We start from the raw sequence: 14517 nt of genomic DNA on the forward strand, positions 1-14517 counted from the left end.
ACGATTCCTGTTATTTGATGAAACAGAAAAGCAACAGGAAGTCCTCATCCTCTGTCTAGGAATGTAACTGTTGCTCCTCTCCATTTGAACGTGATCATCTAATCCCTGTAATGGAACACTGTGACAGGGAATCTGGGAACTGAATATTTAATTTCCTTGTAAAAACATGTGAACCTTGTCAAACTATCAACACTTACGTGATTTGAGAAGACAGAAGCAGGACAATTCAACATTCTGCAACACCCATCCTCGAACTGATAGACACACTAGCAGAGAAGCGGTGGATACAGGGAACAGGGGTAGTCTAGAGGTGGACACAGGGGAAGTCTAGAGGTGGAAACAGGACACAGGGGAAGTCTAGAGGTGGATACAGGGTATAGGGGAAGTCTAGAGGTGGAAACAGGACACAGGGGAAGTCAAGAGGTGAAAACAGGGGAAGTCTAGTGGTGGACACAGGACACAGGGGAAGTCTAGTGTTGGACACAGGACATAGGGGAAGTCTAGAGGTGGACACAGGGGAAGTCTTGAGGTGGATACATGGGAAGTCTAGAGGTGGATACAGGAAACGGGGGAAGTCTAGAGGTGGAAACAGGACACAGGGGAAGTCTAGAGGTGGATACAGGACACAGGGGAAGTCTAGAGGTGGATACAGGACACAGGGGAAGTCTAGAGGTGGATACAGGACACAGGGGAAGTCTAGAGGTGGATACAGGACACAGGGGAAGTCTAGAGGTGGATACAGGACACAGGGGAAGTCAAGAGGTGGATACAGTACACAGGGAAAGTCTAGAGGTGGATACAGGGTTCAGGGGAAGTCTAGAGGTGGAAACAGGACACAGGGGAAGTCAAGAGGTGAAAACAGGACACAGGGGAAGTCTAGAGGTGGAAACAGGACACAGGGGAAGTCTAGTGGTGGATACAGGACACAGGGGAAGTCTAGAGGTGGACACAGGGGAAGTCTAGAGGTGGATACATGGGAAGTCTAGAGGTGGATACAGGAAATGAGGGAAGTCTAGAGGTGGAAACAGGGGAAGTCTAGAGGTGGAAACAGGACACAGGGGAAGTCTAGAGGTGGATACAGGGGAAGTCTAGAGGTGGAAACAGGACACAGGGGAAGTCTAGAGGTGGAAACAGGACACAGGGGAAGTCTAGAGGTGGAAACAGGACACAGGGGAAGTCTAGAGGTGGATACAGGGTACAGGGGAAGTCTAGAGGTGGATACAGGGAACAGGGGAAGTCAAGAGGTGGAAACAGGACACAGGGTAAGTCTAGAGGTGGATACAGTGTACAGGGGAAGTCTAGAGGTGGAAACAGGACACAGGGGAAGTCTAGAGGTGGAAACAGGACACAGCGGAAGTCTAGAGGTGGATACAGTACACAGGGGAAGTCTAGAGGTGAAAACAGGGGAAGTCTAGTGGTGGACACATGACACAGGGGAAGTCTAGAGGTGGAAACATGACACAGGCGAAGTCTAGAGGTGGAAACAGGACACAGGGGAAGTCTAGAGGTGGATACAGGGCACAGGGGAAGTCTAGAGGTGGATATAGGAGACAGGGGAAGTCTAGACGTGGAAACAGGACACAGGGGAAGTCTAGAGGTGGATACAGAACACAGGGGAAGTCTAGAGGTGGATACAGGACACAGGGGAAGTCTAGAGGTGGATATAGGAGACAGGGGAAGTCTAGACGTGGAAACAGGACACGGGTGAAGTCTATAGGTGAAAACAGGGGAAGTCTAGTGGTGGACACAGGACACAGGGGAAGTCTAGAGGTGGATACAGGACACAGGGGAAGTCTAGTGGTGGACACAGGACATAGGGGAAGTCTAGAGGTGGACACAGGGGAAGTATAGAGGTGGATACAGGACACAGGGGAAGTCTAGAGGTGGAAACAGGATAAAGGGGAAGTCTAGAGGTGGAAACAGGACACAGGGGAAGTCTAGAGGTGGAAACAGGACACAGGGGAAGTCTAGAGGTGGAAACAGGACAAAGGGGAAGTCTAGAGGTGGAAACAGGACACAGGGGAAGTCTAGAGGTGGAAACAGGACACAGGGGAAGTCTAGAGGTGGAAACAGGACACAGGGGAAGTCTAGAGGTGGAAACAGGACACAGGGGAAGTCTAGAGGTGGATACAGGACACAGGGGAAGTCTAGAGGTGGAAACAGGACACAGGGGAAGTCTAGAGGTGGACACAGGGGAAGTCTAGAGGTGGAAACAGGACACAGGGGAAGTCTAGAGGTGGAAACAGGACACAGGGGAAGTCTAGAGGTGGAAACAGGACACAGGGGAAGTCTAGAGGTGGAAACAGGACACAGGGGAAGTCTAGAGGTGGAAACAGGACACAGGGGAAGTCTAGAGGTGGATACAGGACACAGGGGAAGTCTAGAGGTGGAAACAGGACACAGGGGAAGTCTAGAGGTGGACACAGGGGAAGTCTAGAGGTGGAAACAGGACACAGGGGAAGTCTAGAGGTGGAAACAGGACACAGGGGAAGTCTAGAGGTGGAAACAGGACACAGGGGAAGTCTATAGGTGGATACAGTACACAGGGGAAGTATAGAGGTGGATACAGGACACAAGGGGAAGTCTAGAGGTGGACACAGGGGAAGTCTAGAGGTGGACACAGGGGAAGTCTAGAGGTGGAAACAGGACACAGGGGAAGTCTAGAGGTGGAAACAGGACACAGGGGAAGTCTAGAGGTGGAAACAGGACACAGGGGAAGTCTCAAGGTGGAAACAGGACACAGGGGAAGTCTAGAGGTGGATACAGGACACAGGGGAAGTCTAGAGGTGGAAACAGGACACAGGGGAAGTCTAGAGGTGGACACAGGGGAAGTCTAATGGTAGATACAGGACACAAGGGAAGTCTATTGGTGGATACAAGGGAAGTCTATAGGTAGATACAGGACAGTGAAGGCAGAATGACATTTCTGCAGTCTTAATCTGGATTAATCCGTCATGAGGACATACACACACAGAGAGGATTGCTACCAGTGTCAACTAGTACACACAGGAACTACTCTGGCTGTACGCCCACTCTCTCTCCGTACTCTCTGTCTGTCTTCGTGAGAGACTAGGGAGTGACAGTCATCCTGTGAGCCATAAAGAAACATGCTGGGTCTGACTGACAGACACACAGACAGACAGACAGACAGACAGACAGACAGACAGACACACTGGCTAGACACAGAGTAATGGACACCTGGGAGGAAAAGGCCAGACTCCTGTAATCTCTGTCAGTGTTGTAGAACAGGAAGAAGTAAGTTCCTGGTTCAATCAGAGAACACACGTCAGCTATCCAGTGACCACACATTATCTCTGCGTCATTGCTTCACATGACATCAGAATGGCGTCACAGACGAGACAGGGGCTCAGCACATTGAATGAGCAGTACTCAAATTCAATGTATTTATATAGCCCTTCGTACATCAGCTGATATCTCAAAGTGCTGTATCGACACCCAGCCTAAAACCCCAAACAGCAAGCAATGCAGGTGTTGAAGCGCGATGGCTAGGAAAAACTCCCTACAAAGGCCAAAACCTAGGAAGAAACCCTGAGAGGAACCAGGCTATGAGGGGTGACCAGTCCTCTTCTGGCTGTGCCGGGTGGAGATTATAACAGAACATGGCCAAGATGTTCAAATGTTCATAAATGACCAGCATTGTCAAATAATAGGTCTGGGACAGGTAGCACGTCCGGTGAACAAGTCAGGATTCCATAGCCGCAGGCAGAACAGTTAAAACTGGAACAGCAGCATGGCCAGGTGGACTGGGGACAGCAAGGAGTCATCATGTCAGGTAGTCCTGAGGCATGGTCCTAGGGCTCAGGTCCTCTGAGAGAGAGAAAGAAAGAGAGAAAGAGAGAATTAGAGAGAGCACACTTAAATTCACACAGGACACCGAATAGGACAGGAGAAGTACTCCAGATATAACAAACTGACCCTAGCCCCCCGACACATAAACTACTGCAGCATAAATACTGGAGGCTGAGACAGGAGGGGTCAGGATACACTGTGCCCCCATCCGATGATACCCCGGACAGGGCCAAACAGGAAGGATATAACCCCACCCACTTTGCCAAAGCATAGCCCCCAAACCACTAGAGGGATATCTTAAACCACTAGAGGGATATCTTCAACCACCAACTTACCATCCTGAGACAAGGCCGAGTATAGCCCACAAAGATCTCCGGCACGGCACAACCCAAAGGGGGGCGCCAACCCAGGCAGGAAGATCACATCAGTGACTCAACCCAGTCAAGTGACTCAGCCCTCCTAGGGACGGCATGGAAGAGCACCAGTAAGCCAGTGACTCAGCCCCTGTAATAGGGTTAGAGGCAGAGAATCCCAGTGGAAAGAGGGGAACCGGCCAGACAGAGACAGCAAGGGCGGTTCGTTGCTCCAGAGCCTTTCCGTTCACCTTCCCACTCCTGGGCCAGACGACACTCAATCATATGACCCACTGAAGAGATGAGTCTTCAGTAAAGACTTAAAGGTTGAGACAGAGTCTGCGTCTCTCACATGGATAGGCAGAAAACCCTGCCTCCAGCTGTTTGCTTAGAAATTCTAGGGACATTTAGGAGGCCTGCTTCTTGTGACCGTAGCGTGCGTGTAGGTATGTACGGCAGGACCAAATCAGAGAGATAGGTAGGAGCAAGCCCATGTAATGCTTTGTAGGTTAGCAGTAAAACCTTGAAATCAACCCTTGCTTTGACAGGAAGCCAGTGTAGGGAGGCTAGCACTGGAGTAATATGATCAAATTTTTTGGTTCTAGTCAGGATTCCAGCAGCCGTATTTAGCACTATCTAAAGTTTTTTAAGTGCTTTATCCGGGTAGCCGGAAAGTAGAGCATTGCAGAAGTCTAACCTAGAAGTAACAAAAGCATGGATTAATTTTTCTGCATCATTTTTGGACAGAAAGTTTCTGAAAGTTTCTGATACTCTACTATTCCCTTCTGTTCTCTACTGTACTCTACTGTTCTCTACTTAACTGTACTCTACTGTACTCTACTGTTCTGTACTGTACTCTACTGTTCTTTACTGTACTCTACTGTTCTCTACTGAACTGTACTGTACTCTACTGTTCTGTACTGTACTGTACTCTACTGTACTGTACTGTACTCTACTGTACTCTACTGTTCTCTACTGAACTCTACTGTACTGTACTCTACTGTTCTGTACTGTACCCAATTTGTAAGTCGCTCTGGATAAGAGCGTCTGCTAAATGACTTAAATGTAATGTAAATGTACTGTACTCTACTGTTCTGTACTGTTCTGTACTGTACTGTACTCTACTGTACTCTATTGTTCTCTACTGAACTGTACTCTACTGTACTCTACTGTTCCCTACTGAACTGTACTCTCCTGTTCTCTACTGAACTGTACTGTACTGTACTGTTCTCTACTGTACTCTACTGTTCCCTACTGTACTGTACTCTACTGTTCTGTACTGTACTGTACTGTACTGAACTATACTGTTCTCTACTGAACTGTACTGTACTGTACTGTACTCTACTGTTCTGTACTGTACTGTTCTCTACTGTACTCTACTGTTCTCTACTGAACTGTACTGTACTGTTCTCTACTGTACTCTACTGTTCCCTACTGAACTGTACTGTACTGTACTGTACTCTACTGTATTATACTGTTCTCTACTGAACTGTACTGTACTGTACTGTACTCTACTGTACTATACTGTTTTCTACTGTACTCTACTGTTCTCTACTGAACTGTACTGTACTGTACTCTACTGTTCTGTACTGTACTGTACTCTACTGTTCTGTACTCTACTGTTCCCTACGGAACTGTACTGTACTCTACTGTTCTGTACTGTACTGTACTGTACTGTACTCTACTGTTCTATACTGTTCTCTACTGTACTCTACTCTACTATTCCCTACTGAACTGTACTCTACTGTACTGAACTGTACTGAACTGTACTCTACTGTACTCTACTGTTCTCTACTGTACTGAACTGTACTCTACTGTACTGAACTGAATTTAACCCTTAATCTTATCCCTTAAACGTAACCTTAACCTTAACCCTAGCATCTAACTTTTAACCTTATCTTTGCCCTTAGCGCTTAAGCCTAGCCCTTAACCCTTAATCTTAGCCCTTAAGCCAAGCCCTTAACCCTTAACCCTAGCCCTTAACCCTTAACCTTAGCCCTTAACCATTAACCCTTAACCCTTAACTCTTAACCTTAACCCTAGCCCCTAACTTTTAACCTTAACTTTTGCCCTTTCCCTTAACCCTTAAACTTTAACCTTAACCCTTAACCTTTAAACTTTAACCTTAACAATAGCCCTTTTCCTTTAGTCCTTAACCCTTAAACTTTAACCTTAACCCTTAACCTTTAAACCTTAGCCATTAAACTTTAATCTTAACCCTTAACCCTTAGCCATTAAACTTTAATCTTAACCCTTAACCCTTAGCCATTAAACTTTAACCTTAACCCTTAAACCTTAACCTTAACAATAGCCCTTTTCCTGTAGCCCTTAACCCTTAAACTTTAACCTTAACCCTTAACCCTTAGCCATTAAACTTTAATCTTAACCCTTAACCCTTAGCCATTAAACTTTAACCTTAACCCTTAAACCTTAAACCTTAACCTTAACAATAGCCCTTTTGCTGTAGCCCTTAACCATTAAACTTTAACCTTAACCCTTAACCTTGACAAATGACCCTTAAACCTTAACAAACAGTTGTTTTTAAGAAGGTAACAACATTTTTGCTAAAACATAAATATATAAAAATAAATATATCAATAATAAAGTAACCCAATAAAATATCAATAATTAGGGGGTACATACAGAGTCAATGTGGAGGCTATACACAGGGGGTACCGGTACAGAGTCAATGTGGAGGCTATATACAGGGGGTACCAGTACAGAGTCAATGTGGACGCTATACACAGGGGGTACCGGTACAGAGTCAATGTGGAGGCTATATACAGGGGGTACCGGTACAGAGTCATTGTGGAGGCTATATACAGGGGGTACCGGTACAGAGTCAATGTGGAGGCTATATACAGGGGGTACCGGTACAGAGTCAATGTGGAGGCTATATACAGGGTGTTAAGGTACAGAGTCAATGTGGAGGCAATATACAGGGAGTACCGGTACAGAGTCAATGTGGAGGCAATATACAGGGGGTACCGGTACAGAGTCAATATGGAGGCTATATACAGGGGGTACCAGTACAGAGTCATTTGTGGAGGCTATATACAGGGGGTACCAGTACAGAGTCAATGTGGAGGCTATATACAGGGGGTACCAGTACAGAGTCAATGTGGAGGCTATATACAGGGGGTACCGGTACAGAGTCAATGTGGAGGCTATATACAGGGGGTACCAGTACCGCGTCAATGTGGAGGCTACTTACAGGGGGTAACGGTACAGAGTCAATGTGGAGGCTATATGCAGGGGGTACCGGTACAGAGTCAATGTGGAGGCTACTTACAGGGGATACCGATACAGAGTCAGTGTGGAGGTTATATGCAGGGGTACCGGTACAGAGTCAATGTGGAGGCTATATACAGGGGGTACCGGTACAGAGTCAATGTGGAGGCTTTATACAGGGGTTACCGGTACAGAGTCAATGTGGAGGCTATATACAGGGGGTACCGGTACAGAGTCAATGTGGAGGCTACTTACAGGGGATACCGATACAGAGTCAGTGTGGAGGTTATATGCAGGGGGTACCGGTACATAGTCAATGTGGAGGCTATATACAGGGGTACCAGTACAGAGTTAATGTGGAGGCTATATGCTGGGGTACAAGTCAATGTGAGGGGTTACAGGTCAACGTGCAAGGGTACACGTCAATGTGCAGGGGTACACGTCTATGTGCAGGGGTACAGGTCAATGTGAGAGGGTACAGGTCAATGTGAGGGGGTACAGGTAAATGTGAGGGGCTACAGGTCAATGTGAGGGGGTACAGGTCAATGTGCGGGCGTACAGGTCAATGTGCAGGGGTACAGGTCAATGTGAGGGGCTACAGGTCAATGTGCAGGGGTACAGGTCAATGTGAGGGGCTACAGGTCAATGTGCAGGGGTACAGGTCAATGTGAGGGCTACAGGTCAATGTGCAGGGGTACCGGTCAATGTGCAGGGGTACAGGTCAATGTGCGGGGTACAGGTCAATGTGAGGGGGTACAGGTCAATGTGCATGGTACACGTCAATGTGCAGGGGTACAGGTCAATGTGAGGGGCTACAGGTCAATGTGATGGGGTACAGGTCAATGTGAAGGGCACAGGTCAATGTTAGAGGGTACAGGTCAATGTGAGGGTACAGGTCAATGTGCGGGGTACAGGTCAATGTGAGGGTACAGGTCAATGTGCAGGGTACAGGTCAATGTGAGGGGGTACAGGTCAATGTGGAGGGGGTACAGGTCAATGTGAGGGTACAGGTCAATGTGCGGGGTACAGGTCAATGTGAGGGTACAGGTCAATGTGAGGGGGTACAGGTCAATGTGAGGGGGTACAGGTTAATGTGAGGGGGTACAGGTCAATGTGGGGGTACAGGTCAATGTTAGAGGGTACAGGTCAATGTGAGGGGGTACAGGTCAATGTGCGGGGGTACAGGTCAATGTGAGGGAGTACACGTCAATGTGCGGGGGTACAGGTCAATGTGAGGGGGCACAGGTCAATGTTAGACGGTACAGGTCAATGTGAGGGGGTACAGGTCAATGTGCGGCGGTACAGGTCAATGTGAGGGGGTACAGGTCAATGTGAGGGGGTACAGGTCAATATGCAGGGTACAGGTCAATGTGAGGGGGTACAGGTCATTGTGCGGGGGTACAGGTCAATGTGCTGGGGTACAGGTCAATGTGAGGGGGTACACGTCAATGTGCTGGGGTACAGGTCAATGTGAGGGGGCACAGGTCAATGTTAGAGGGTACAGGTCAATGTGAGGGGGTACAGGTCAATGTGCGGGGGGTACAGGTCAATGTGAGGGTACAGGTCAATATGCAGGGTACAGGTCAATGTGAGGGGGTACAGGTCAATGTGGAGGGGGTACAGGTCAATGTGATGGGGCACAGGTCAATGTTAGAGGGTACAGGTCAATGTGAAGGGGTACAGGTCATTGTGCGGGGGTACAAGTCAATGTGAGGGGGTACAGGTCAATGTGCGGGGGTACAGGTCAATGTAAGGGGGCACAGGTCAATGTTAGAGGGTACAGGTCAATGTGAGGGGGTACAGGTCAATGTGAGGGGGCACAGGTCAATGTGAGGGGGCACAGGTCAATGTTAGAGGGTACAGGTCAATGTGAGGGGGTACAGGTCAATGTGAGGGGGTACAGGTCAATGTGAGGGGGGGTACAGGTCAATGTGCAGGGTACAGGTCAATGTGAGGTGGTACAGGTCAATGTGCGGGGTACAGGTCAATGTTAGAGGGTACAGGTCAATGTGAGGGGGTACAGGTCAATGTGTGGGGGTACAGGTCAATGTGAGGGGTACAGGTCAATGTGCAGGGTACAGGTCAATGTGGAGGGGGTACAGGTCAATGTGGAGGGTACAGGTCAATGTGAGGGGGTACAGGTCAATGTGCGGGGTTCAGGTCAATGTGAGGGGGTACAGGTCAATGTGAGGGGTATAGGGCAATGTGCGGGGGTACAGGTCATTGTGCGGGGGTACAGGTCAATGTGAGGGGTACAGGTCAATGTGCAGGGGTACAGGTCAATGTGAGGGGGTACAGGTCAATGTGGGGGTACAGGTCAATGTGAGGGGGTAAAGGTCAATGTGCGGGGGTACATGTCAATGTGGAGGGGGTACAGGTCAATGTGCGGGAGTACAGGTCAATATGGAGGGGGTACAGGTCAATGTGAGGGGGTACAGGTCATTGTGCTGGGGTACAGGTCAATGTGAGGGGGTAAATACTATGTTTAATGTTAATAGAAATTCTTTTCAATCAAATAATGGCTTTACTGTCTTTAAACCGTAGTAAATTGGTTCGATTAGTGCTGGAAAACTAATGGTAAACACTGTGACAACCAACCCATACTGGTTACCACAGGAAACCTAATGGTAAACACTGTGACAACCAACCCATACTGGTTACCACAGGTAAACTAATGGTAAACACTGTGACAACCAACCCATACTGGTTACCACAGGAAAACTAATGGTAAACACTATGACAACCAACCCATACTGGTTACCACAGGAAACCTAATGGTAAACACTGTGACAACCAACCCATACTGGTTACCACAGGTAAACTAATGGTAAACACTGTGACAACCAACCCATACTGGTTACCACAGGTAAACTAATGGTAAACACTGTGACAACCAACCCATACTGGTTACCACAGGAAAACTACTGGTAAACACTGTGACAACCAACCCATACTGGTTACCACAGGAAACCTAATGGTAAACACTGTGACAACCAACCCATACTGGTTACCACAGGTAAACTAATGGTAAACACTGTGACAACCAACCCATACTGGTTACCACAGGTAAACTAATGGTAAACACTGTGACAACCAACCCATACTGGTTACCACAGGTAAACTAATGGTAAACACTGTGACAACCAACCCATACTGGTTACCACAGGTAAACTAATGGTAAACACTGTGACAACCAACCCATACTGGTTACCACAGGTAAACTAATGGTAAACACTATGACAACCAACCCATACTGGTTACCACAGGTAAACTAATGGTAAACACTGTGACAACCAACCCATACTGGTTACCACAGGTAAACTAATGGTAAACACTGTGACAACCAACCCATACTGGTTACCACAGGTAAACTAATGGTAAACACTGTGACAACCAACCCATACTGGTTACCACAGGTAAACTAATGGTAAACACTGTGACAACCAACACATACTGGTTACCACAGGTAAACTAATGGTAAACACTGTGACAACCAACCCATACTGGTTACCACAGGAAACCTAATGTGACAACCAACCCATAATGTGTGACACCCAACTCCACTATGGAGCTGGTTACCACAGGTGGACAGAGTATGTTTGGTGGCTGATATCTCCATGTTAGATTAAGATATGAGGATAGTAAGAGTCCCCATTACAACCCAACACCTTGGTCTATCTCTTATTATTAAAAAGATATACTGGTGCTGAGTAATACCAACCAACTCCCCTCTCCCCTTCTAAACAGGTCTGTCTGGTGTCTGGTGTACAGGTTGGACAGGTCTGTCTGGTGTCTGGTGTACAGGTTGGACAGGTCTGTCTGGTGTCTGGTGTACAGGTTGGACAGGTCTGTCTGGTGTCTGGTGTACAGGTTGGACAGGTCTGTCTGGTGTATAGTCTGGACAGGTCTGTCTGGTGTCTGGTGTACAGGTTGGACAGGTCTGTCTGGTGTACAGTCTGGACAGGTCTGTCTGGTGTCTGGTGTACAGGTTGGACAGGTCTGTCTGGTGTACAGTCTGGACAGGTCTGTCTGGTGTCTGGTGTACAGGTTGGACAGGTCTGTCTGGTGTCTGGTGTACAGGTTGGACAGGTCTGTCTGGTGTCTGATGTACAGGTTGGGCAGGTCTGCCTGGTGTACAGTTTGGACAGGTCTGTCTGGTGTACAGTTTGGACAGGTCTGTCTGGTGTACAGTTTGGACAGGTCTGTCTGGTGTACAGTTTGGACAGGGCTGTCTGGTGTACAGTTTAGACAGGTCTGTCTGGTGTACAGTTTGGACAGGTCTGTCTGGTGTACAGTTTGGACAGGTCTGGCTGGTGTACAGTTTGGACAGGTCTGTCTGGTGTACAGTTTGGACAGGTCTGTCTGGTGTACAGTTTGGACAGGTCTGTCTGGTGTCTTGTGTACAGTTTGGGCAGGTCTGTCTGGTGTACAGTTTGGACAGGTCTGTCTGGTGTCTAATGTTCAGGTTGGACAGGTCTGTCTGGTGTCTGGTGTGCAGGTTGGACAGATCTGTCTGGTGTACAGTCTGGACAGATCTGTCTGGTGTCTGGTGCACAGGTTGGACAGGTCTGTCTGTTGTCTGGTGTACAGTTTGGACAGGTCTGTCTGGTGTCTGGTGTACAGTTTGGGCAGGTCTTTCTGATGTTCAGGTTGGGCAGGTCTGTCTGGTGTCTGATGTACAGTTTGGACAGGTCTGTCTGGTGTACAGTTTAGACAGGTCTGTCTGGTGTACAGTTTAGACAGGTCTGTCTGGTGTACAGTTTGGACAGGTCTGTCTAGTGTACAGTTTGGACAGGTCTGTCTAGTGTACAGTTTGGACAGGTCTGTCTAGTGTACAGTTTGGACAGGTCTGTCTGGTGTACAGTTTGGACAGGTCTGTCTGGTGTACAGGTTGGCCAGGTCTGTCTGGTGTACAGTTTGGACAGGTCTGTCTGGTGTCTGATGTTCAGTTTGGACAGGTCTGTCTGGTGTCTGGTGTACAGTTTGGACAGGTCTGTCTGGTGTACAGTTTGGACAGGTCTGTCTGGTGTACAGTTTGGACAGGTCTGTCTGGTGTCTTGTGTACAGTTTGGGCAGGTCTGTCTGGTGTACAGTTTGGACAGGTCTGTCTGGTGTCTGGTGTACAGTTTGGACAGGTCTGTCTGGTGTCTGATGTTCAGGTTGGACAGGTCTGTCTGGTGTCTGGTGTGCAGGTTGGACAGATCTGTCTGGTGTACAGTCTGGACAGATCTGTCTGTCTGGTGCACAGGTTGGACAGGTCTGTCTGTTGTCTGGTGTACAGTTTGGACAGGTCTGTCTGGTGTCTGGTGTACAGTTTGGGCAGGTCTTTCTGATGTTCAGGTTGGGCAGGTCTGTCTGGTGTCTGATGTACAGTTTGGACAGGTCTGTCTGGTGTACAGTTTAGACAGGTCTGTCTGGTGTACAGTTTAGACAGGTCTGTCTGGTGTACAGTTTGGACAGGTCTGTCTAGTGTACAGTTTGGACAGGTCTGTCTAGTGTACAGTTTGGACAGGTCTGTCTAGTGTACAGTTTGGACAGGTCTGTCTGGTGTACAGTTTGGACAGGTCTGTCTGGTGTACAGGTTGGACAGGTCTGTCTGGTGTACAGTTTGGACAGGTCTGTCTGGTGTCTGATGTTCAGTTTGGACAGGTCTGTCTGGTGTCTGGTGTACAGTTTGGACAGGTCTGTCTGGTGTACAGTTTGGACATGTCTGTCTGGTGTACAGTTTGGACAGGTCTGTCTGGTGTCTGGTGTACAGTTTGGACAGGTCTGTCTGGTGTCTGATGTTCAGGTTGGACAGGTCTGTCTGGTGTCTGGTGTGCAGGTTGGACAGATCTGTCTGGTGTACAGTCTGGACAGATCTGTCTGGTGTCTGGTGCACAGGTTGGACAGGTCTGTCTGGTGTACAGTTTGGACAGGTCTGTCTGGTGTCTGGTGTACAGTTTGGGCAGGTCTTTCTGATGTTCAGGTTGGGCAGGTCTGTCTGGTGTCTGATGTACAGTTTGGACAGGTCTGTCTGGTGTACAGTTTAGACAGGTCTGTCTGGTGTACAGTTTAGACAGGTCTGTCTGGTGTACAGTTTGGACAGGTCTGTCTGGTGTCTTGTGTACAGTTTGGGCAGGTCTGTCTGGTGTACAGTTTGGACAGGTCTGTCTGGTGTCTGGTGTACAGGTTGGACAGGTCTGTCTGGTGTATAGTCTGGACAGGTCTGTCTGGTGTCTGGTGTACAGGTTGGACAGGTCTGTCTGGTGTACAGTCTGGACAGGTCTGTCTGGTGTCTGGTGTACAGGTTGGACAGGTCTGTCTGGTGTACAGTCTGGACAGGTCTGTCTGGTGTCTTGTGTACAGTTTGGGCAGGTCTGTCTGGTGTCTGGTGTACAGATTGGACAGGTCTGTCTGGTGTCTGATGTACAGGTTGGGCAGGTCTGTCTGGTGTACAGTTTGGACAGGTCTGTCTGGTGTACAGTTTGGACAGGTCTGTCTGGTGTACAGTTTGGACAGGTCTGTCTGGTGTACAGTTTGGACAGGGCTGTCTGGTGTACAGTTTAGACAGGTCTGTCTGGTGTACAGTTTGGACAGGTCTGTCTGGTGTACAGTTTGGACAGGTCTGGCTGGTGTACAGTTTGGACAGGTCTGTCTGGTGTACAGTTTGGACAGGTCTGTCTGGTGTACAGTTTGGACAGGTCTGTCTGGTGTCTTGTGTACAGTTTGGGCAGGTCTGTCTGGTGTACAGTTTGGACAGGTCTGTCTGGTGTCTGGTGTACAGTTTGGACAGGTCTGTCTGGTGTCTAATGTTCAGGTTGGACAGGTCTGTCTGGTGTCTGGTGTGCAGGTTGGACAGATCTGTCTGGTGTACAGTCTGGACAGATCTGTCTGGTGTCTGGTGCACAGGTTGGACAGGTCTGTCTGTTGTCTGGTGTACAGTTTGGACAGGTCTGTCTGGTGTCTGGTGTACAGTTTGGGCAGGTCTTTCTGATGTTCAGGTTGGGCAGGTCTGTCTGGTGTCTGATGTACAGTTTGGACAGGTCTGTCTGGTGTACAGTTTAGACAGGTCTGTCTGGTGTACAGTTTAGACAGGTCTGTCTGGTGTCAGGTTGGACAGGTCTGGTGTACAGTTTGGACA

At 48.4% G+C, this 14517-nt stretch overlaps 1 pseudogene; it reads right to left on the reverse strand.

Annotated features, from left to right (window-relative positions):
* Nucleotides 1-304: 304 nt before the first annotated feature.
* LOC135552096 (aminopeptidase Ey-like) overlaps nt 305-14517 on the reverse strand; it is a 57388-nt pseudogene continuing 43175 nt past the window's right edge.

Source organism: Oncorhynchus masou, chromosome 2, assembly GCF_036934945.1.
Source record: "Oncorhynchus masou masou isolate Uvic2021 chromosome 2, UVic_Omas_1.1, whole genome shotgun sequence".
Taxonomy (NCBI): domain Eukaryota; kingdom Metazoa; phylum Chordata; class Actinopteri; order Salmoniformes; family Salmonidae; genus Oncorhynchus; species Oncorhynchus masou.